The sequence below is a fragment of the Maniola jurtina genome, chromosome 18, assembly GCF_905333055.1.
Source record: "Maniola jurtina chromosome 18, ilManJurt1.1, whole genome shotgun sequence".
Taxonomy (NCBI): Eukaryota; Metazoa; Arthropoda; class Insecta; order Lepidoptera; family Nymphalidae; genus Maniola; species Maniola jurtina.
The window spans coordinates 3,936,069-3,962,795 of NC_060046.1; the positions used below are offsets into that span (position 1 = coordinate 3,936,069).

The 26,727-nt window shown below is 36.0% G+C and overlaps 1 protein-coding gene and 2 long non-coding RNA genes across 6 annotated transcripts in view; 2 read left to right on the top strand and 1 right to left on the bottom strand.

Annotated features, from left to right (window-relative positions):
- LOC123874177 (tyrosine-protein phosphatase non-receptor type 9-like) overlaps positions 1-26,727 on the top strand; it is a 78,745-nt gene that overhangs the window by 18,148 nt on the left and 33,870 nt on the right. The window lies entirely within an intron of this gene.
- Positions 153-17,618, bottom strand: LOC123874196. The gene is made up of 3 exons (XR_006797850.1): positions 17,607-17,618; positions 7,891-7,897; positions 153-244 (listed from the first exon to the last, which is right to left on the bottom strand). It is a non-coding gene; the product is annotated as an uncharacterized LOC123874196 (long non-coding RNA).
- Positions 3,022-12,525, top strand: LOC123874197. The gene is made up of 3 exons (XR_006797851.1): positions 3,022-3,035; positions 5,767-5,772; positions 12,408-12,525. It is a non-coding gene; the product is annotated as an uncharacterized LOC123874197 (long non-coding RNA).

Sequence of the window (26,727 nt, forward strand, 5' to 3'; positions counted from 1 at the left end):
TATCGTCTCATATATTATTCAGTGCGCTAAAGTTGTCTCTCGTTAGCCGTTACCGACCTTTGTATTGACAAGTTTGTGGCGATGGATGATCTTAACCACTTCGAATAACTTCTATAATGGCGTCGATTCTGATTTTCTTCACTAAACTAAATTTAGAGTATCTGCATCTTTTTCTTTTTAAAATTGCTAAGAAAAAAGAAGAAAGTTAATTTTAAATTTAGAGACAAATTTTTAGTGCACTCTACTATAAACAAAGGCTTACGATAGTTCTATTGATTATTTCTGTTTTTTTTATTACATTGGTAAGAAGAAGATGATAATATTCTAAAATTTAATTGCGGTCACAGTCAGTACTTTTGTCATTCACAACAACATAGCAATTTACGATTATTATTTTGTCCTTACCTATGTATAACTTCGGTCTTCGAATAACTTTGGTCTTCGAATAACTTCATGTATTGTCAGTCGTAACTTATGAAATTATGAATACTTATTTAGATATTTATTATTTTGACCCTGTACATAATTTTATTACTTGGTCTTTGATGGTTTTGCCACGTTTTGCGCTTGATTGCGATCCCATTTGATACAACCTGGTTTTGGCATTTACCAACTTTATTCGTTACTCGTTCGCGAAACTTTGCGAGAATAGCTAAATGTAAAAAAAAAGTTCATACAAGTGATATCATTTTCAAGCGCAGTTAAAGAGACGCTTTGCAACGATGCAACAGCCAAAACAGCCATAGCCTGTGTGCTTAGTATGAGATTTTACTTTTCACCAACGTGTAAATAGTATTTGAGCGTCCAGACACTTCAGCGTTAACGTAAAATGGACTTTAATTGGTTTGTCATAAAACTCAATGTCATCCGTTCATCTACTACCAAGCGGAAACCTTTCCATTTCATCAGCCTTTAAGCGTCCACTGCTGGACATAGGCCTTTCCAAGAGCGCGCCACCAAACACGGTCCTCCGCCTTTCTCATCCACCCGCTCCCCGTTACCTTCTTCATCTCATCGGTCCAGCGAGTGGAAACCTTTATTCTGACATCATTGTGCTCGACGCTCAATGTTGGTGAGGTGTAAAACCTCGTAAGTCATACTAAAGCACGCTGATTACTTTTCTATAATTTCTAACTACTCGACTACGCACGGTGTTCAAATGGTCAAGTCTAGGCGATAGTGCAGTCTAGGATAAAACGCGGCGACCTGGAAGATGTAGGGCAATAACCACCCTACACCTCATTATCATCCCATCTATACGGCATCTATAACTTACCTAACTCTATACCTATCACTTGACGGTTGACGCTCGAAGATGTCAAATTACAAACTAAACCAGCCATCAAAATAGCCAGGAGACAGTTGATACAAGTGTTTTTCACAATGACATTCTATATTTATTAAAGGAAAAACTGACTGACTGACTGATCTATCACCGCACAGCTCAAACTACCGGACGAATCGGGCTGGGCATGCACATAGCTATTAAGAAAGATTTATTGAAAATTCAACGACTAAGGGGGTAAAATAGAGGTTTTGAAATATGTGTAATCCACGCGGACAAAGTCGCGGGCATGATCTAGTCGTAATATAAGAAGGATGCACGATTCATAAAAAATGAGGCAATAAACATTAACAGTGATAAGATCCAGCAAGCTGTATGCTGTATCATACTTTTTTATTGCATTTATCAACTTTCAACAATTCTATTCAATTTCAAGCTCTGTTCAGCGGTTGAGCCCATATGACAGAAACGCTTTCAGATTAGGTATATTGTATTATTAGTATGGGTGTTAGTACTTTTCGTATCTCGTTTCAAGTCTCGTAATATTTCCGCAATCGGAATTGACGAAAACGTTCCCTCATAAATATGAAATTGAGCAACATTCAAATTCTGTATTAACAGACTACGTTCACTCGCTATTTTATTGAGATATGTATTGTACATTCAAACTCGATAACATCCGAGCAGGGTATTGACTGTCACAAGTTAGATTTGTTGAAATGTCTTTCATGAAATAGATAACTGTTAATATAAATAAAATTAAATCATCAAATTATTCCGGCTGAACTAAGGGTCCATTTCACGACCACCAAATAAACTTAATTTGACAAATACCTAGATATTCTAATAGATTCCGATACAAAAACTGCCAAAAAGTCTAGTCGACAGATAAAGTTACTTTATAATTGAGTTCATTTATGTATCTCCTTACACTTAAGTTTTATATAGGTACTCGTGTTCTTTTGATGTTAAAACAATTCCCTGACCGGTTCAAATTACTTTGCGCTAGTAATTTAGAGGCAGTATGCGTTTATTTAGGTCACCTCGGCATTATTTACGTCCTGAAAGGGGACGCATTCTTGGTTTTCCTTTCACAATGCGAGACGGCGTTTTTTGACTTACTAATTTGCCTTTAAACTCGTTTCTTATCCGATTCCAAGAACTACGTATTTCAGTGGAAGCTCGTAGCTTGTATTTTCCGTAGCGCAGTGGGTGATTGGGCGGTTTCAGGCCCGTAGGTACCCCGTAGCTGAGGCGGGCGCCCGCGACGAGGGATCGCCTTTTGCCTACGTCAGTCGAGCTCGCGCCCGCGTATCGAACGCACGTGTCTCTTCTACGTATATGCGCTCCATAAATTTATGCCGATTCACGTCCAGTGCGGATAAGTTAATCCGATATCCAGTATCTTATCGCTGTAACGTAAACTGATAATGACATAAATGAACTTCATTCATTCAGCGGAGGTCTAACAGGTGGCGATTGAAGCAGTGTTATTTTTGGTTGTTGTTGTCGCCGAGTGTAGTGCAGTGTCCAATATCAAAGTGCCAGGACTGTGGAAGCAGCTATTGTTGATGCCAGTCGCCCGATTATAACGCACTTTACAATGAAGTGACGTCGGATCGATAGGACAAACAGCTGAGCCGATTGCACTGTTCACAATCCCCATTCCTAAGGTAAACTGCGGTTTCACATTTCGAATGTTTGTTTTCAAATATAATCTTCGTAACTTAACTTATGGAAAAAGACAGTTGTTCGAAAGTGCAGCTTGCTCTGTGGGTAATAAGAAGCCGCGGCCGAAGCCGCAGGGCTAGCGAAGATCGCTACTCAAACAAATTTGCCAATATCGTTTCGTATTAACATTTTCTTCTAATATTACTCATGGAAACTTCAGTATGTCTTTCCGTATCTCAGATTTTATATTTGAATATAATATGGTTGATGTAAAATATTGAATTTTATGATGTCCAGAATTATTATGAAATGTTCATGATAAATTAATCATAGTTTTGTTTATATCAAATCTTACTATGAAAAACTTTTCAATCAATATGTCAAGAATGGATTAACTTGAAAATTAAAATACCATCTTTAAAAATTCGTTTATTTATCTTCAAATGTATGTACATACATTTGTGCATACTTTAGTATGGGTATGCTCTCAGAACAAAGCAAAATAATAAAAAAATATCTACACAAAATCGTGAGAATTTTCCGTCATTCGTGGATTAATTGCTAAATGTGCTGCCATTGTCCGCAAATACGCGTATTGTTGTACCATTTTATTATCGCTTAAAAGGAACCGGCATGAAACGGCAGTAATGTAAAACATTTAATGGAATAATTAAGAACATGATTATTTTTAACGAAGTCAAAGTCTACACTGTACTTCCCCTATATTATATTTTCTTCTATAACTTTGATCCTAAGTTATGGCTAAGGTTATAGTTAGTAGAAAAAAGGGAAATACTAGTTCTTTTAACACGTTGTAGCAAGTTTGCTGTATTATTTAAGAAAACCAGAACCTGAGCATTGATCACAGATGTCAAAAGTTAAACTAACAGAATATTCATAGGTTTCTATTAAATATTCTATTTTAGGAGGACGTAATTACAACGTCACATGAGCTTGTGCGGGAGCTCCCCCGTGCAAAGCGGAACTTATACACCCTCAAATATGTCACGACGATGTCCTTTCAACCGCTAAAATTAGGATGAAAACCCGCATAATTCCTTCAAACCCGGAACATAAATGACTGCTCCTCTTTAAGCCAAAATCGCTCATGGTAAAATAGACCGTATTGCATATTATTGATTTTTGTTAAAAAGCATTTCTAAACGACTAAGAGAACTTTCCATGGAACTTGTGAACACGAAACATAAGAGTCGTATCTTTAATCATCAACATTATCCTATAGTCTGGACTTTGATATAGATGTTACGGCCGAAAGCCGAATTGCACCTAAATTCAACCAAACGGCTACTTAAGTTTAACCAACGAATACCGGCTGCCTATAGCTGTAGCCGGCCAAAATAAGGTGTAACCACACTTCGGCTTTTAGCAGTGACATGTACTCAAAAGGAGCACTTGTTGGGCTAAACAGAACAGAACTAATGCTAACCCTTAAGACAATCCCAAAATCAATGAACTAAGGTGTCTCTCCGCTGAATTGATGTAGTCAGCAGACCAATCAGATTTGATAGATGACGCAAAAAATCACGGCATCTCTTAAACATTTGATTGATCGGCTGAACACATTGCTCCGCTTCAATGGTATAGGTGAAGGCATATTAAAAGTATCGTCAAATGGTTGATATTGCTTTCTTTTTACAATACAATTTATGTCGTCAGTTCTTCATTAAGTAAATTCACCTGGCCTCTTTTCCACCTGCAGAAATGATATACTCAAATTACACTGAGTTACTTATTATATATGTTAATTACATTAACATACTATTATTTTCTTCAACCTTTATTATTATACAGTCTACGGATATTCCGCCCTAACGTCGAGTCGTGTCCTCGCATGTCATGGTTTCCTGAAAAGTGACATCTGTTATGCATTATTACGTGGTATTGTCAGCGGTCGTTGGGGTAGACGAGTTCAAACCGTGTAGCATGTTACGTAGATTTTAAACTTTAGCATTTATGTTCCAATTTTCTTATTTGCTATGGTTTGCTGTTCCGATAGATAAAGAATTATGTACAGATTAAAGATTAGTATTTAGAATGTTGTTCCCTTTTATTAATAGATTTTGTAGATGTTCTTATCATAAAAATAATGTTGTTGGGCGTTCATTTATTTCAGTTATTTGGTTTGCTTTTAACTTATAATTGGACGTAAATGCATTGATCTGCGATATATTCTCTGTAATTTGTATGTTTTCGTTAACAAAACTAAGCCTTTGCTAAATCAGCAGCAATGGCAAACACTGACATGATGTCTACTGAACAAACCTAGTACAAATAGGTACGAGTATGTCCACATTCGTGTCACAACCGACATTCATCAGACCGCCTGCGTTCGCCGTTCATGTATGCCCTACATCGGTACCATTTCTACAGTACTATTATCTGTGCTATTATCTCTGAAAAAAGCAATGACAGTCTAGTGATTAAAACTTTGATATCCTATTCGGGAGTTCGCGGGTTTGATCTCGAACACGCCTCTCAAATTTTTTTGGAGTTATGTATTTTAAGCTATAAAACATTCCTTGTTTTAATGGTGAAGGAAAACATCGAGAGGAAATCTGCATGCCTGAGAGTTCTTCATAATTTGCTCAAAGAAATGTAAAGTCTGTCAATCCGCACTTGACCATCCTGGCGTATAGAAAGAGACCAGACCTTCGTTATTTTATAAAAGCTGAAAGTTTCTCTATGTATTGTTTCTCGCACAGGGAAGACCGATCAGTGACTATGAAGTTTGGATCATGGTGGCTTTAGGAGATAACAGATGATTAAGGTGTAAAAATCTTACGTCAAAGTATAATGTAATTTTTTTTTTATATCTTTTTAAATAGAGAAACTTTCAGCTTTCATAAAATAACAAAGGTCGAACACGCGTTGGCTCTTTGTCCAGGATTGTGGCCTAAACCTTTCTCATTTTGAGAGGAGACCCGTGCTGTATAGTGGGCCGGCGATGGGTTGATCATGATCGTTTTTTCTGAACGTGTACCTAGGACCTAGGTGTATATTTTGAGGACCGATATATCTTTTTAAGTACTAAAAGTCCTCTTACTAGGAGCGTTTCAAAGCTTTGAGGCGTTGTAGGTGTGTCGTGCGCAGTGTCCGGACCGGAAGGACTACGTCATGCCGTCGACGACCCCTCGTCCTCGCTAATTGTATAACACCTCACGCTATAGCATTCTTATTCCATAAAAACCATAACATTCTATAATAATAATAATCTTTGGAAGAATGACTTCGCCATTAAAAGCTTAGGTATTTTCAATGTAATTTTCACAGACTCATCAACGATTTATACCATTATTGTTTTTCTTGCTAAACAAAACAACTGTAGGGCGTAAGCCTATCAAAATAACACGAATGCTTGGAAAACAATAGAGTTCTATCTAATCTTATCTTACTTATTTATGACTATTAGCTATGTTAATGTTTATGTGTATGTTTACGGCAATATATACTAGGGACAAGAGTTTTCCTTTTGTATTATTTTGTAAAATCGTTTGAATGAAATTAAAGCCCAAGTGTATTCCATTTAACTACTGTGTGTTAACAGTAATTAGATTGAAGAATAGCTCGTAAAATAATTAGCCTTACTAATTTAATTAAAAATAACAAAATCTTCTTTGCATTCTGCACTAAGTAATTGTTGTTGTTAAACTAAAAGCCTGGCAAAAGGAAGAGCGAAAGCTTTGTTTATCTTCCCCGCTAGAGTTATAAGCTAATTGAGTTTCAGCCTCTGCGCTTTCGAATATTATCTAAAGGATACAAAGAAATAGATATTCCTTTTTAGCCTACTGAGTGTTCTAGACACACTGTGGAGGCAGCTTATATAATTTTTGCCAAACGTTGTCGTTGAAGAATTCCAAGGACCCAAGTTTCTTATCTTATTAAATTCCTGACAGGGTACTTCGACTATGATTATATGAATTATCTACCGCTAAAAATCTGTTTATTAGATATTGTATTTTATTATAATATATTGTAAGAATATGTGTAGGTACTGACGAATATTAATTTTGGACTGAATTCTTTCAGTCTGAACTATTTCATTTGCTATACAATATTTCACATAAATTTGCACATATTTACTCTTGCATGAATCACAGCCAAAGTTACGTCAGAAAATAAAAAAAATCTTAATTATATTATTCGGAATTATGAAATATTAGAATGGATATTATTTTTCGCGATTCCAAATGAAACTAACTTATGTATCCAACCTTATGTGTTGAAAGTCTGTGTGTGTGTGTACCAGTTACTTCGAAATCTTTTCCTATCGAGACCTTTTATTTTTTTACGACAAAGGGGCAAACTTCGAATTACATTAACATTTCTAGAACACATATAGGTTGTCAAGTAAGTAGTGAAGACGTGATGTGTGTAACTTTACGCTCTCATTCCTCTCGTAGGATGCTGAGGCCTTTGCCCTTCAGTGGGCATGAATAGACTTTCCTGCGCTAGGTATCATGTTGCGTTGAGCTGTTGTATTTTTGCGTATCTTCTTACTATATTGTGCGTTTCGAGAGCACTTTTTCGTATACGATAACATCGGCTCAAAATCTTACAGGCTTGAAAATAATAGTGACCTTAGCAATCAAACAGCTTGTTTTTAGTAATCCATACCTACTTCCATATTTTCCATCCATACTTACATACGTATTTTTAATATTATAAATGCGAAAGTGTGTCTTTCTGTCTGTCTGCTAGCTTTCCATGGCCCAACCGTTCAACCGATTTAGATGGAATTTGGTACAGAATTAGCTTACATTCCGGGGATCCAATTGGTTCAGTCGTCCTCAAGTAATGGCGCGACCAAAGGAAATAGGGATTCATTTTTATATAGAAGAAGATTTGACTGACTACTATAATACAATGATACCACCTCATGTGATGATACTTTCGATAACGAGCTACTTATGTACCTAATTGCTACATTAAAAAACGTTATCTACTTATCTACGTATCTTTAGGTTAATTGGTCGTTACATTTTGCAAATTGCCAAAAATTATTTGGCAATTTCCAAGCATGGGCTAATCACTGAACTGATGAAACAAGCCCGAGAGTGGAGAATTTAATCCAAGGGCGCTAGATTGGCAATTTTTCACTAGAGTATTATCTGCTTGGCCGGGCTGTACTATAATTACTTCGTTAGATGGGGTATCCGTGCCACCAAGTTTCACTGAGGCGATCTATTTACTTATAATCACATTTGCCGAGTTTTTATTAGCTCTCTAATCGCGTAGGTGTCTTTAATCTAGCCCATAGATATTTTAATCTCTTACCGATTTTTCTCTAAAATCTGATTACATAAATGGTAGTAGAGTTTTGGCATATCTTAGGTTGAAATCTATAGAGTGCTCTTTGATTTTGCTTAAGTTTCAGTTAGAATGAGACAGATTATGCCAGCGGTATAACGCTGTCTCGTTTTAACAGTGTCTTAAATGTAAGCAAAGTCAAAGTGCGCTCTATAGATCTCAGCCTTCATGAAATAAACGATATTGGTTCTAGTTACATTGATTATATTGTAGTTTTTGCAATATTTACGTATAGAAAATGTAGTTTGGCATTTTTAATATAATGCGTAAAATTTGAGAACGCAATCGCCATATTTGCTCTGTTTTTCAACTATCATGTCGAAAGGCTGACACAGAGCAAACACGGTGTTTTTGTCAACGTCTTATTCAAGTAACAATATGATGCGTAAAGAGAAAGGATTCGCCATATTTGCTCTGTGTCAACTGTCATGTCAAAAGGCTGTCAAAGGTACGGTATACCCATGGTAAACCATTCTTTTGACATGACAGTTGACATATAGGTACAGCAAATACGGTGAATCCTTTCTCACGCGTTATATTGCTACTTGAATAAGTCATTGACAAAAACACCCTTAAGGTAAGGAATATCGACAAAATATTGTAGACATCGATCGAGTTAAAGCGGCCTCGAACGCTAAAATGCGCAAAGAAAACAGGAAGTTTTACTTAAACAATACAGTTCTATTCCACGACATGCAATTGGCAAGCGCAGTGCAGTTCTAGTATTTACTCGTGGTTGCAAAACCCGCACAATGCATGGAAGGTAAAAATTAAATCGGTCAGATATTGATCAACCGTAAAATGTGCCAACAGTGATATGATTACTATTACCAAACAATCGGTTTATTTCGCGTGTGATATTTCCAACACGAGCTATGCAGTTATTTTGATCTATTGCTTATTGCAGCTTGTATGTGAAATGTGAATAGAAGCGATTGTATCACTTGAATTTTCCTGTTTTTGTTTCATCATCATCGTCAACTGATAAACGTCCACTATACTTGTAGAGACTTCCGCACGGTCTTGCGCCGCCTGAATCCAGCGGCTCTCTACGACTCCTTTGAAGTCGTTTGTCCACCTAGTGAGGGATTTTCCAATACCTAGAGCACCTTGGGACCCAACGTCTATCGGTTTTCGAATTAATGTGCCCTGCCCATCAATTACTACTTCATCTTTGCAACCCGTTGAGCTGTCTCGGTTACTCTGGTTCTCCTAAGGATCTGCTCAATTCTGATTTGATTACGTAGAGAAACTCCAATAGCTCTCTCCATAGTCCGCTGAATGACTTTGAGCTTTCTAATACTGAATTTTTTATTCTTTTATCTTAATCAATTTATTGCATTTTGCTATCTCGATAGGATAAGTAGACGTTGCTTCTGCTTTGAAAGATAAAACCAATAACGGATAATAAATATTTTACCGTACCAATAATAATTTCACTTTCATTTTACGAGTGTTTGTTTTGCTGTGCAAATAGAGACACGTGATGGCTTTAATGAGTTGCGCAAACAGAAATGGAAATTGTTTTTATAAATAGAACAATGTTTGAATTTCGAACAATATATAGAATAGAGTATCTAAGATCAGATCACGTGCTAGTGTACTATTCCCTATCTGTATCTCGCATTCCTCGGACACCATATTTGGCATCCTCCACATATTGGATTGTTCTAGTTTTCTGCGCTAACTGCCAGTAGTATAGCACAACATTCCAATAATGTAGAGTTGTTACGCCTTCTTCAATATGGTCATACAATCCATACTAATACGATAAATGTGAAAGTGTGTCTGTCTGTATGCTAGCTTTTCACTGCCCATCCGTTTAATCGATTTTAATGAAGTTAGTTACAAGATGGCTTGCATGCGGGGAAAGGACAAAGGCTAGGTACTTTTTGTCCCGGAAAAACAAAGAGAGATTTTTAAACACTTAAATACACACTGAAGAAGTTGCGAGCATCTATTTGTCTGTTCATCATCAACATCAATCGAGATCATCTGTTCATTACACAACATCTCAGAATTTCGTACAGTTACCTATTAGATTATTTTTTTCCAAGTAAAACGTGTACCACTTATCCAATCGTTTGGCCCAATGTAACATCTTCAGTGCAATACAAAGATATGATGAGGTATGATTAATAAAGAGATATACTTACTAGATAGTTGTATCACGGTATCATATGGTCATTAGAATTTTAGATTCATACAAACACTGACTGATTGAAAATCCAGTTGAATATTCATGTCTTTGATAACAATGAAAAAAAAATTATATAAGATATGATAGCAAAGCGAACATCCAAAATTAGCTACGCAAATCTTTATCAATATAGATACGATAGTATGAATGAAGAGGAAATATTTATGAATGAGTCATATGTTTCCAATTTTGTTTATTGCGTGCTATATAAAAATTCTTTAATGATATATACCTATGTTGTAATATAATAGCTACAGGAGGCCAGTGTGGGTGCGGAAACCAGTCCCCAAGAGCAAGGTCAGGTCTCTACAGCTCTAGATGACGGAGCCGGCTTTATCGCCCTCCTAACACTATTTGCTAAGCCATTTTGTACTGAGTCTTGCATTTATATTTGCACAATTTCCTATAACAATTTTGCCGGGATGACTGAATTATATCAGCGTATTTTAACTGGCATGTTAGTGTAAGTTGCTTCATGATATTTTCTTAGATTTTAGCTTATAATTTACGAATACCATCATTAGCATCTTTTCCTGTTAATTCTACTATAAAAACATGTAAATAAATTGCCATATTTAACAGTAGGTACCTACTCATGTGTTTGTAAACAAGCATGCAGTAATCTTTGGCATCATTATTCTCCGAACAATCAACGATTTGAAGTGATAAATAAAACGTAAGCAAACGTCATATTTTGTTTGGTTGCGACCTACTGCGCAATATTATGATGTGGATTGTTTACGTTCTTGTTGAAGGTTAATTAAACACGAGTATCGGAAGGAAAAACTTCAAATTAGAAACAATACTTTACACAAGGAACAATAAGCTTAATTTGCCATAATCCGCCTGAACCATTGATGTCGGAGGGATCAAAATAGACAACCTATATGGTATGGTATTACTGTATTTGTAGTGTAGCAGGATTAGCTTTTAAAGGCTTAGCGCGCGTTAAATTCAAGCGGTTCAGATTCCGGTAAGACCGATGAAATTAACTGTGAAAACACATCGATCACAATCGATCTTGTGGTTTCTACGAAACTTAGCACAAACGTTTACAATTTATTAGAAAACGATATGAACGATATAAATAATAAAAAAATTACAATATTGTCGTCTCAAATAAGGATGCTATCAAAATAAAAATCTTTTTCTTCTATTGGTAAATTCCTTACGACAGCTGTATTGTATGGAATTTTATTTCTACAAAAACACTAATGTTATTTTAAGAATGTCTGTTTGAATTGTAAACCACAATGGAATCCTGAATACAATGTAAAAATAAATTACAAGAGGTAAATGATACGTTAGAAAAATCTACAGGCTCCTTATACATTAGCCCAATGCGTTGATGTATATTACTTTAATCATCAATCACAATATTGATCACGGGTATCCTCTCAGAATAAAAAGGATAGGTATAGGTCATTTTAGGTCTATTACTATTATTTAACAAGAAAAATCCGTACTAATATTATAAATGCAAAAGTGTTTGTCTGTTTGCTAGCTTTTCACGGCCCATTTGGAGCTGAAGATCTGAAGACGGTCATGAGTACTTTTTCCCTGGAAATACTAAATCAGCGGTCGAAGTTGCGGGCGTCAGCTAGTTATCTGATTTATTTTTCACTCAGAAACCTTTATAAATATCTTCTTAAAGTTACCTATAATCTTATAATATTGACAGATGAGCAGATGTAGTAGCCAACTTTTTAATTAGAAAGACTAAAGTGCTTTTTGATAGTTTGCCAGATTAATTTAGGTCTTTAGATTAGCTCTCTACTATTTTTCTCTGTCTAGATTATTATCAATAAATAAATAAATAAAATCTTTTTATTCGAAGCAACTAGGGCTCAAATTTTTTGTAAACATACTCACTGAAAAACTAGTGCTAGTACCTATACTACTATATTTGTGGAAAAGAGACAGTTTAAATTTTTTTCCAACATTTACAAATGTGCCCTCACCAACACTTGAACAATGTGTTGAAGCTTTGGTGAGTCCATCTTGCTCGCAAACATGTTCAGGATGCGGTTCGTACTTGAGCTGACTAATTTCTTGTTAAATAATAGTCCGCTCATCTGCAAACATACCTGACGTTGAACAGAAGCAATGACAGAAAAGTCTAGTGATTTCTGTTTGTACTTACTCTCTGGTACAGGAGCTGTCAGGTTCTCTCTCTACAAAACACGCTATGTTAAATATTCATTATTACGATCTGTATTAGTTTAATTAGAACAGGTAGGAGCTGACGCAGTAATGTTTGGTTAGGTCTGTATCGATTAAGTAAGTACAACACAGTAAACACGCAGTCTCGATACTATCATCAGGCAGGGCTGGACCTGCTGGGTTCAACTAGTGAAACATGTGTTTCAATCAGTTGGCATTTAAGAGAGCTCTCTCCGTCACTCGTTTCATACAATCGTAGTTCCAATTTCATTTGAATATTAAGCAACCAAAGTCCATGAAATTTTGCAGACATATTCTAGAAACTAATATCTAATTTGATTGTCACTTCTTCCCGTCCCAATATTATCGGAAATTGTCTGACAGAAAACTTATTGCATTCACTCTGCGAACATCTAAAGTGTACGTCCGATTCGGCAAAATTCTGACGGGACTAGTACAAAGTGTATGAGCAAAGAGAATTCCGGCACGCGCCAGAATTTTTTCTAAAATTCAACTTCTGATAATATTATGAGAAACTGCGATGGTTATGCGGCCGGCCTAAGGGCTAATGTTTTACGCCAGAAATTAATAAATAAAATCAATCCGATGAATTAATTTAACGAACTTAGGGCTGATTCCTCAAGCGCCAAATGATCTTCAACTCAGGAATAAAGACGTTTTGAACTCTTGGCAGTGTTTACATAGGAAATCTTAATAGAGGTATTTGAGGAAGTCAGTCAAAACGTCTTTATTTAGTCAAAGATTAATTATTTAATTGGCGTTTGAGAAATCCGGCCTTACTTCGAGATATCAAAAGCAGTCAAAATGTCAAATTATTTCCAAAGTCAAAGATTATAAAATCAACATGTCTTTGATCAATCTATACATATAATAAAATTGTAGAAAAGTGGTGTCTGTACAATGGAAATATATAAAAAAAAGTAGCAGGGGTTGTTATTATATCGATGCCGAACCCGAAATTGTAATTAATTTTTTTTTTGTCTGTTTGTCTGTTTGTCTGTTTGTCTGTGTGTTTGTGCACGCTAATCTCAGAAACGGCTTATTCGATTTAGATACGGTTTTCACTAATATATTGTAGTAAGCTTCACTTAGGATTTAGTGTTTATTTCATGTCAATCGGTTCATAAATAAAAAAGTTATGTCAATTTAAAGAATCACGGCGCCTCGCGCCTGAGCGTCCGTGGCTATATAAAGCGCGAAAAGTCACTATTCCACGCGAACGACGTCGCGGGCACAGCTAGTCCATAATAAATTGCATGCTAGCTTCCGCTATATTTTTTACCTACTCATAAGTATTTGTATAGCCACAGATAAAAACTGCTCCAACTTTGTTCACTAGAACCCGAAATAAAGTTTGACACGTATTTCAACGGGCGAAGCTGAAAGAGGAACAAAAGCTAGTTCAACTAAACTTTGCTAACGATTCGCTAATGGTCTGTCAAAAAATTCCCTACCGAAAACATCTAAACATGCGAAAAATCGTTCCTTTAGTAGGTAGACCAAAAATCTTTGACCTTACGTGTAGGAGGTATGTGTCCGGTTCGTGAGTCGGAATTCGCACCTATAATGAGTTTCTTAATGCTAATGAACCATGTAATGTGTATACAATGGGTTCCACGTTGTTTGATATAATAGCTTCATATTATTATCCTCTGATTTTCTTTAGTTCCTCTACTCTAATATTTATGGAGCGATGCACGGTAAGAGCAATATCGTTTTGATCGTTATACAATACTGCATCTTTTAGCAAATACTTACTTACGTATTTCCATTTATTGTAATTTTTATCTACTCTTGGTTATAGTTGATAGTCTGAACTATTGAGGTAGGCAGTCGAGGAGATTATGCACTGGAAAGAAACTAGGATACCACTAATAGAAGACTACCAATAAAAGACACACTAACATTCTACATCTTCACCAATATAGAAAACCTAAGTAACTCTCCTCAGATTAAAATCTAACGATTGCCCTTTGAAAGATTTTCTTATCAAAAGTGTGTATAAAATTTTAACTCAATCTTTTCTTAAAATCCTGAATCACTAGTTTGCTGTTGATTTGGAGGTTATAATATGTGGCTCACCACAATGAGTCAATGCTGATGTCGAGGTCTGTCTTCAAGAACTACGTTAAGAGCGTCCTTTTAAGGCCATTCCTGCACAACGCAAACTCGGAAGTTTTAGGAAATTACATCATTCAATGAATGTTGAGTTTATTTTAGTAATATCTGCCAGCCCTGGTGCGGACTCGTGTCTCGCTGGTTCGCTCTTCACCTTGCAGTCACGTGGCTAAGGCAATGAGTCATTGCTCATCGAGGTCTGTCCTCAGTAATTGCGTTTTACTTAAACAAAAATACGTTTTATACCTACAGTGGATGTAAATAAAAATTTGAGGTGGTTTGCTTTGGATATTTTGAAATTAACAAAGGATTTGATACGTACTTAGTCTTCACACAGTAGCATCAAGCGTGTGAGATATAATTGAGACGAAACCATAAAAACTCAACGGTATGGAGGCATTCAGAAGTAGGGAAAGTATTGCCGTTTCTATTTCTTCTGACTTCCAACTGTGTTTTGATCTGTACCTATTATTCGTAGTACCTATAACTATCGTCAAGTTTTATCACGCTTAATTGGAGGTAACAGGCAATATTAGCCCAGTTAAAAATACTCAGCGAATTCTTTGGAAAAATTAGGGAGGTTATTAAGCTTCCATTTTAAATATCCTTTTAGCGTGAAGTGCTAAAGCTAGCCATAAATGCACTTTGTTGGTGCTGTAGCCTGCATCCTTTATTTGTTTCAGCTTTATGCAATGTGCTAACACAGTTTGCATATACAAATATGATATTCGAGATTTCGTTTTGCACTGCTTGTGCTGAATTTGTTTTTATGTTTCAAATTCTTTTATTTAAAAAGTCAGTGTTGATAATAATTTATTTTCCTTTGTCTTTACATTTTCATTAATTGATCTTGATTTATCGCTATCGATGCGGTTTATAGGTCAATCGATAAAATTGATATGATCGTAAACTTTCTAGCAAAGCAACCCTGTTCAAAAAAATACAACGTGCCATTTTTACGAGAGTAAAATGGGAAAAGTTTTGGGAAAACATGAATGTGGAAAACGAAAAAGTTTTCACGCAGTCACACAGCTATCCTTTGTTTCGCGATTCAGTGTTCACACGGTGCGTTTAATCACAGGTTTCATTTAGGGATAAAAAAATTGTTACAATTTTTTTTACCGGAGCAAAATCTAGATAATCTACCTACTTGAAGACTTGCAAACACAATTAACTTTAAAATATACTTTTTGTAAACTAAAGTAGTTTTTACCCTCGGATTTTCCTGCGTTTTGTAATAAATTGATCTCGAGTTCCGTTCAGTTCATTTTGATCAAACTTAGTGTAGTTTATTGCTTTTAAACAGCAAGAGTTCATGCATGCGATATAATTCCCAGTGGTCATCTAGACCACAGATCTAACAAATAACCGGACAAACTACTGTAATTTTTTATTAACCCCCGACCCAAAAAGAGGGGTGTTATAAGTTTGACGTGTGTATCTGTGTATCTGTCTGTGGCATCGTAGCGCCTAAACGAATGAACCGATTTTAATTTAGTTTTTTTTTTGTTTGAAAGGTGGCTTGATCGAGAGTGTTCTTAGCTATCATCCAAGAAAATCAGTTCAGCCGTTTGAAAGTTATCAGCTTTTTTCTAGTTACTGTAACCTTCACTTGTCGGGGGTGTTATAAATTTTTAATTTACACTTGTTTTAATATAAGAGGTTTATTACATTGTTGTTTTTCTATGTTATATACAGAAGTTTATTTTTAACCCCCGACCCAAAAAGAGGGGTGTTATAAGTTTGACGTGTGTATCTGTGTATCTGTGTGTCTGTGTATCTGTGTGTCTGTGTATCTGTGTATCTCTGTATCTGTCTGTGGCATCGTAGCGCCTAAACGAATGAACCGATTTTAATTTAGTTTTTTTTGTTTGAAAGGTGGCTTGATCGAGAGTGTTCTTAGCTATAATCTAAAAAAATTGGTTCAGCCGTTTAAGAGTTATCAGCTCTTTTCTAGTTTTCTTGTAGAAAAGAAGGTTAGATAACCGTTAGGTTCATAATATTATGTCAATAGACAAATGTCAAGCTGTCAAGGTGGACGTTGCCTAAATACATAATTATTTATTTGAAAATGATGTTTTGGAAAACTCAAATACTTTGGATCGTCGGGGGTGTTATAAATTTTTAATTTACACTTGTTGTAATAAAAATTGTACCGAATGTTATCAACACGTGGCGACCCTAAATAGAGTTGTCCTACGACAGAGTGAACTATCTACGATGAGTGATGACGGATTATAACGTATTGAATTCCCCTGTCGTTCGGTGAGGCCTTTCGTTCGACACGGGATGATTAATATCCGCTAGGAGAAGGTCGCGGCCGGAGCTGTGACGTCACCTCCGCAATCACTTCACTTCCGCTCGACGTACGCGGCGCACTCCGCGACTGACCCGCGCTGGCGACAAGAGAATATGGCTTTTGGGTTTCGGCATATTATCGATATCATATTTTGGAAATCGCTTTAGGTATTATTAATCTACAGTAATGAATGAAGTCGGTTAATACGAAGGAAGCCTGCCTAAGAATATTTTAGTTTTTCAGATTTATTTATTTAAGTGGAATTATATCTTAAAAACGGACAACCATTAAAGGTTGGTTTCACGATGTCAATTTAGTTGCACACAAATCTCTAAACCAAACCAGAGCTACAGAGTTACAGACCAACCAGTACTTATAAAAACATTTTGACCAGCAATGCTATCCTTTGCCACAGATAACATTGTGAAAAGAATATCACTACCCAGACTAATTTTATTCAAAGCCGAGTTTTTACTTTTTTATACCTACAACTTGATATAACTATATTTTTCACGAATCACGAACAATATACTAACTACATTATGTTTGTTGTTGGAATATTACAATTTATAATACTAGATTCTGAGAGTTCTTTTGTTGATGATGTTTCACCATATTCCGTACAAAATGTATGCATGGAAACATACCAACTGCATTGTTGTCAAGTTATCAGAAGTAGTCCGTCCCTAGAAACCTACACGTTCAATATTAACTAAGGGAGTGGCTGACTTCATTTCCAACCGGTCCCCCTTGATATCTAACTTACAACACTTTTACTTTTCCTCCACTGCATGAATCTTTATGAGACTGGCTAACGGACGAGATTAAAATAGTACGGGTAAATTATCTCGACCTAAATAAAATATTTAATTTTCGCTAAAATATTTCTGAGCAATTCGTAGAATCTGAAAATAATTCGTTGAGAGATAGAGTTAGTCGGTGTGACGCGGACGGCGCATTGTTGACTCGCCAGAGTCCAATCAAAGGGGTTGAAAGAATGGGGTCTAGCAGCAAAATGACTCTTTGTGTAATTTAATTGCATTAAATACTTAAATTTTCGCTTTCATTTCCACGCTGACAGTAAAGTGGTTATAAAGAAAATGAATAAAGATAAGTATTAATGATCCTACTATCAGCAGGTCATGCACATCGTATTAACATTTAGGTCGCTCGCATCACACGCATACATTATTCATGACATTTTAGTTCACTAAATTAATCGTGAATGGTTTTTAGTGTGGTTACGATAACTTATCTTGAACGACTGCCTTGGGTGTATGTATAGTGACATTGTCAAACTGGAGGTGGTATATTAACCGCATATTGGGAGAGTAGGTAATCGTTTTAGAATACACTTTTCAAATACATATCTGGTTGAGATCTATAAAGCATAATTTGACTTTGCCCACATTTCTAGAAAATACACAATACCTACCCTTGTTTTTGATCTGGGCTATATACTACATCTTGATCACCATACTATATTATATTATAATTTTATCAAGTGACGCCCCTTGTTACACACATCTTATATTAAAATTCCTCAGATGTGCTAAAGAAAAGTTTGATGGAATCATTTTTATCTGTCGCGAAAATTTGAATTACATCAATCACTTTGTGCTCAGTTGCCACGCATGGCTCATTGAACCGTAAATTGAATATATTAACGTACGTATCTATTCGTTCAGCGATCCATTAGTTTATATCAATTCTATTCTACCTTTTCATCAGTATCATTCTACTCCAGTATTCATCGGCCCTCTTTTGTTGTCGTTTTTGCTCGTAACAACAAAGCCATGCCTTTCGTGAGGATGTCTGGCGAGGGATGTGAGTATGTGACACCCTTTTGGTTTCATTTTCATAGCTTAGCTCATTTTGCTCGTTTCCGTCGGAGCTAAGCTACGAAAATGATGATTCAACTTTTCACATACATCCCTCCCTCTACTCATATTCACACATCTCTAGTGGAAAGGCGACCTCTTGGATATATTGTATTATAGCATTCTTGTGCGTCCTAAGATTTTTTTGTTTCCTAGTTTTTGGACCCAACTAACTCGCAGCATTATTCTGTGTAAGGGAGTTCGATATTTCATTTTATTCGGAAATTGTTTAAAATTTGAACGTCGGCGATTTGTGTTGTAGTATAGGCGATAGAATACAAGACGGAAATAAAAGTATTTTGAAATATCCGAAGTACTGCTTGAGCGAAAGTTACGAAAGCCAAATTCAAATTGTGTCGTGTAATAAAAAGTTGTAAAATCTGGGTTACTGCACCAGAGCGAGCTGAAAGAGTTTAGTCATTAATTCGACCCGACCTTGCTCCGCCGATATGCTGATATTACTATAGATTGTATGCAAGAGACAATGGTATTGTTCTGTGACCCATTTATCTCTTATTTTGTTAGCTGACGCGCTTTTCATCATTCCGTCAGCATAATGAGATCAGCACATTTATAGCTGATGCTCGCATAAACGCTCATTGTTATCAGATCCCTAAAGCTCTGTCCACACACAACCTGGCTAGACCACAGTCGTGGGCCATCAGGGCTATGAATCCGTACTTCCATACCTATAAATGCGACTGTGTACCTATCTATCTGTCAGTCTGCTAGCTTTTCACAGCCCATCTGTTTAACCGATTTTGACTTTTTCCGCGGACGAATATAGCCTGCATTTATTTCCGGAAAATCAAAGGGAATTTTAAAAAATCGAATTTACTACCATCGAATGTACTATCTCTAGTCTCTAGTAGTCTAGTATTTACATATTTGATACATTTTGTAGGATTTTATTCACATACTTTCTTTAGTAAACAATTCGGTAATTGTTTTGATTCCTTGGTCCAAAAAGTATTTAACATTACGTTGCCTCAAGCTAATACAGGGTTATAATATGTACAGGGATAGGACTTCCTAAAAATTAATTTGACTAGGCTCATGACCGAAAATATTTCGCTTAATTAAATGAATAAATTATATTATGTAACATGTGTTTACATTCTCTAAATTAACCGAAGAGCGGAAACACAACTTTCACATTAGTGTTTTGCTGACTACGTAAAATGATTTGAAGGTGATAGGTCGGTAAAAGTATCAAGTACGTACGATTATGTTTTAGAAATCATATTTTCCTATGTAGATACTCTTACTTTTATAAACGTTTGGATGTTTATGCTTTTGTCATGAATTGTAGAAGTAGATATAAATAGCCTGGTATAAATTTTGTTCATAATATTATGTAAATAGAATAAATAATATTAGTCAGGTGGTCAACACTAACCGTGACCCATTCTATAAATAGATTATGAAATGCACTTGTTTAGAGCCAATTAGCACTAGGTAAGCCAATTGCCTTATATTTATTTCTATAAGACTAAGTGAACGTAGCATCTATCATCATCATCATCATCAACCCATCACCGCATCACTATTGAGAATGGGTCAGCTATCAGAATGAGAAGCGTTTGGCCACAGACCACAGTCCACCATGCTGGGCAAGTGCGGATTGGCAGATTACACACACCTTTGACAACATTATAACCCCAGAAATACATATTCCTTCACGACGTTTTCCTTCACCGTTGAACCAAGTGATATTTTTAACCGACTTCTTGCTTAAAACGCACATAACTCCAAAAAGTTAGAGGTGCGTGCCCGGGATCGAAATCCCGACCTCCCGAATAGGAGGCGGAGATCTTAGCCACTAGGTCGCTTATAACGTCTTTTCACTCTTCGTATACGTGTAACAGTTAATTATAAAAACTGCATTTGCAACAGCTAGATGTAGTCAACGCCTAACTGCTAACGAGAGTTTGTATGGCTCGTCATTTGGAACCGGAGCCCATGGCTCTATGCAGTATACACAGTGCACACGGATGAGTCCATCGTATGGGTTTTGTCCACGATACAAATGCGGTGCAAATTCATGAACGCATTCAAATGATAATGTGCCTAACCCAGTAGCCAGATATTTTAAATTGAGCTTAAGAGCGGTTACGCACTCATCCGATCCAAATCTGAAAATACGGACATAAAAACTCGGACCGAACTCGGATATTACTTACGCACTAATCAGATCTCTGATCCAAATCCAAGCTATTCAGTGGGACATCTTTGACATATCTTTGTCATATGTCCGATTTGAATCCGAGGCATATCCGAGATATTTTCACGGATGACGGATAGAACGCGGATGACGGATGTTGGAGCTATTGCGTAATATAGTTCTATGACTACTTTCTTCGAAACTTATTTTCACAGATTCGGATCGTATGCAGTGCGCATTCGATCTTTTGGTACATAAGTACTACTTATTGATTTATCATAATCATCATATAAGCGATAGCCGTCCACCGCTGGACGAAGGTGTCATGCTGTTACTTCCACACGCCACGGTCTTACGCCCGCCTGGATCGAGTGGCTCCCTGCGACTCGTTTGATGTCGGTCTACCTAGTGGGGGTCTTTCCGAGCTGCGCTTTCTGATGCGAGGTCGTCATTCTTGCACCATGGGAATTATGGGGTCTATCGTGTTTTCGAACTATGCGCCCTGCCCATTGCCATTTCAGCTTCGCAAGTCGCAATGCGTTTAGCTATGTCGGTTATGCGGTCGGTTAGATTTGGTCACGTAGAGAAACTCCAAGCATAGCTATCTCCATTGCTCGCTGAGTGACTTAGCTTGCTGATGAGGTCCACAGTTAGCGACCATGTCTCGGATCCATAATATCACTTACTGATTTAGACCATAGTAATTATGATACTCGTACCTATACTTAATCTTACCCTGTTAAATTAGCCGTTATTTTATTTGATGCCATCGCCCATCAGTATTGTATTACTTACGTAAAAGATACGTGTAAAAAATCCGCGACGTCTGTGCAAAAAAATCTTATCAAATAAATCGTTACAGTCATACGGGAAAGTAATCGAAGGGAATGGTTTGAACATCGCACCTGGCCCAAGTTACGACGCCAGCTGCGTTTATAGCGTGTGTGTTTTTTCTTCCATTTTGGTCTCCCCGGTTCAATTGTTATTTGTCTATTGGGATCGGATTCGTTTTTTGCCTCACAACAAATCTGGATATTAGTCTGGATGGCTTTTTAATAGTAAACTATGCAAAAATTCGTAACTTTTAGCCGTCGAATCCAACAAACAGTAATTGAAAGTTTTGACTTGAATATGTACACTTTTATATTAGATGAGATTATTTATCAATTGCAAAATTTAGGATTTAAAGGTAAAATAAATAAAATATAAATAAAAGTAAATAAGGAAGCAATACAATTTGGCTTTTATTACTGCAACTTAACTTACTTATAGTTAAAGAGCAAACGGGAACGGAAATCTTTATTATTTTGATAGTGTTATCATATCTCTGTTAACAGTATAGATCATTATTATCAATTACATTCTCAAACTAAACAGACTAGTGATAGCACAGTTGCAACATTTTTTATATAATGACTTGGTTAATAGAACTATATTAATTATAACTTAATGAATTATGATGATAAAAACAAAGATAACTAACCTAGAAGTTACTTAACTTATAGTTCAAGTTAACCACAAACTTGTCTTAAATAACTGCATTTAAAAGGCAGTGTTTAAAAATGTTAACCAAGGTAGGTAGTATTTAATATGTGTTCTTTTTACCGCCCGAGCCGCACAGTGATTAGTTAGCGACCTGTGCTCAATTCGAGATGGAAGAAAGCCAAACTCTAGAAAATATCTACTTCCGCGCCCCTAAAATACTGTGTTAGCATTTTATAACTAGAATGGGGTCAAGTGATTACTGCATTGTTACAACATCTTATTTCTGGAGTGGTTGTTGCACGTCACAATCGGATATATTTGTGGATATGAAGTCACTACCTATTTCACGTTCGATAACTCGCTCGTAACTAAATTTTCATGAGATGGTATTTAATTCTTTTATTTAGTAACACTCATAATATAGTATGGGAAAACCCAGGCCCGGCGCAAACGAAATTTAACTCAAATTAAGAGGTATAATAGGTAGAGTAAATGCATAGGCAACGTAGTTTACTAATACATTAAATAAAGACCCCCATCGAAATTCGAATAGCAATTATAACACATTTAGCCATCGATTTCGATGATGCCCCCTATGCAGTATATTACTTATTTATACCAATAACTTAAGTTACATTTGGATTGCGCCGGGAGTGGGTTTTTTGAGCATTGTCTTTTGGTTAAAAATAATGTCAATATACAATTTTTCCATATATTAATTACGAAGAGAACATTATTTATTTAAAACAATATCGTTCACCTTTACTCCTTGCAGTGGTTGACATCGTGTCGCAAAATGGGGATGCAACGCCTGACCTATATCATGATTCAACGGCCTGGGACACAGCCAACTATAGCTCCAAGGACTTTTACTTTAATAAAGAGAAAATGCACTCTGTTTAAAATGGGACGCACAAAATTTTATTCGAGATTTTCATCATAGCCGGCGGCGTAACGGGCAATTTTCCCTTGTCCCCGAACAGAGCCTTTAAGGCTGTTTAAAACCTGTGACACTACTTTATGCCGGTACATCCCTACGCAGGATTTTGCTCCTTAATTAAATTACGTTTGCCTGCTGAAAACATTTCATTACGACTTTCATAAGGATGACGTGTCCGGTAGCAATGTTTTAATTTATTACAATTTCGCTAAATACTCATAGCACCTGTACGTAATACGTTACAATGACACCCTTTAATTTTAACCCCCGACCCAAAAAGAGGGGTGTTATAAGTTTGACGTGTGTATCTGTGTATCTGTCTGTGGCATCGTAGCGCCTAAACGAATGAACCTATTTTAATTTAGTTTTTTTTTGTTTGAAAGGTGGTTTGATCGAGAGTGTTCTTAGCTATAATCCAAGAAAATCGGTTCAGCCGTTTGAAAGTTATCAGCTATTTTCTAGTTAGTGTGACCTTCACTCGTCGGGGGTGTTATAAATTTTTTATTTACACTTGTGATAGTTATGATAGATGAGCATTTATGATAGATAAGAATATTGAATAAGTGTTACTTTTAAACAACTGAATAAATATTCAACTAAAACTTCTAAAATAATGTCCTAAACATCGCCATCGAAAATCCATTGTATAATAGAATTTAACCATCGCCATTGCTTACCTGATCACTCCAATTGTGAAATGAACAAAATAAATTGTACTATAAAATCTCTTTGTCGAGTGAGTAGCCTTTTTTTGTCCAATATTCAATTTGAGTGCAGCTATCGGCGCCTATCTCTAGAGCAATTTTGTGATAACACTAATGAAGGAAGTTGTTATACGCTACAAATTCTTGCCTTGTTATTTTCTTTAGATATTGTTCACTTGGAAATACTACTGTGTCCATTTTCTTTTTAAATCATTTTTCCTGTTTGTGTCTGTAAAACGTTATATTATGGTATGACGTAAACATGCATTTTAAACAGTTTTACATTATATCATTATTTATTGTTAACAGATTCTTTTGTATGTTTTGCAATTTTTATGAATTATTTTCAACATGATAAGTGATATAGCTGTTATATGCGGATATTAACAGCAACAATACAACAGTTTCACAGTTTGACTTGTGACCCTTTTGAGGCTTTATAAAATTTTACCATATAATTGAATACCAAGTAAAGTCTCATGGATTTGTCAGACATGTACTCGTCATAATCAGTATTTTATGATTGTCTTCGCAACTTTTATGATACCGTGTGCTTTATTAGACTTGAGTGTTGCTGGCAAAACAGAATTTGAAATTCAAATTTGAAATCGTCAATCGTCGATAAAGTTACTGGACCGCTCAACGGCCATGTTCTATATTCATAATGTTTATGGGAGCCATTCTGCGTGACAAAAGCTACTCAGCATATTATTCGCATTCACTTTTTTATATATAAATTCCTGGCATTATAGATTCTGTAGATTATATCTATAAAAAATTCTAAACAATTATATTTTTAATACCTAGACTATTTTATGAGACCCGTACAAAACATGCCAAGATTGTTTTGTGGATGTAAATTTTAAGGGCAATCTCTACTTTTACTATTGTTAGACCAAATCTTTATTAATCGAACTTGAGAGGCCTTGATTCACTTTTTTAACTTTTCAATGTAAAACATGCAAGGTAATTCGTATCTTCGAAACTTTGACTAATTTTTAGTTGCGCAAAGGAACATTTCTTCACGTAAAAAAATCACCGCCTTTACTAAGGTAAATTGCCTGGATGAAGGAAAAAATATATCTTATCTAAAAATGTAACATATGCATGAAATCGGATGAATACTTTGTGGTGTTATTGCTGACGTCGTGTAAAATTCAGTAGCTGAAACTAACAAAACCATAATGGTCTTATCGATTTTATGGCCTTGACTTTTGCTGTAAATAACACCCCTCGACCCGAGGCCGCATAAGTTCTCGTGCAAAAAGTCTAGAGTGCAATCTGCATTTTCATGAATACACAATGCCTATTTTTACCTCCACCCTCGGATAAAATACCTATCAGCTACTTGCAGACAAGAGCTGTAGCTGCAGTTTCTGTTCATTATTTGCTGCACTTATCCGTGACCTAGATGTAAGATGATCAAATAGTTGCTTAATCTGCAAAAATAAATTTATACGTTAAATTTGAATGGACGCACGTAAACAATTTTCGTTTAAATTTATGTGAAGGTGTGGTGAACGTCGAGGTCGCCACTGCGGAGGCGGGAGCTCGGGGATAGTGTTTTGCTCCGACCGCATCAAAGATCTTCCGTCCGGAACTCCGGACAGGCGTTGTGTCGGAGGACCCCCAACTTCTCTTTGTCAGAGGTTGTATTCATTTACGTATTACATAACGTATCGATCAAGCTTCAAAATTTGTATAGTAGTAGTATGTAGAATTGATTAGGTTTCGTGTCCCTTGTAACTGTATCACATACGGAAGAAAATTCCTGTATAGCACCATCAAACTCATTATCATCAATCAGTATCGTTCTTTGAATTTACTAATTTCGAAAGATCTCATTCATTTCTGCTTGATTCGTTTTAAAATATTTCCTAGATATAGTACCATCAACAGTATGTTCTTTTTATTCAAATATCCCATCATTAGAATCATGATCATCGTATTAGTGCGTTTAGAGTTTTGCCGCTTTCGATTTATTAGATTTTCCTATCTATCTCTACAGTATAACGTAGCCATAGATCTTACCGTCTGTTCTGTATTATGTCATTCTTCTAACCTTGCCCTCAAATGCTGATATGGCCATTACCATCTATGACGCAATCAGAAATAGTGCGGTTGTATACTATTCCTAGTAAGTAACTTAGCAATTAAATATTATGCCATAAGTATAATAAGTTTTTAAATTATAGTTTATACATGATGATATTATCTTTCACTTGAAATTAATAAAGTTTCTCTGAGTAATTTGAATCTAATGGGTGTTCACTGTACACTGTACATATACCTATTCTACATGTAATGTATCAGTTTCTTTTATTCTTAGGTAATCTAATATGTTAAAGCTGGCAATTGGCCAACTTGTCTTTTTCAAGGTCGAGAGTTACGAAACGTGTTTTCGGCTAGCCAAACAATGTTTTAAGTTATTCATGAAATATTTTCGGTATAAAATCCAAAAGGTATTTG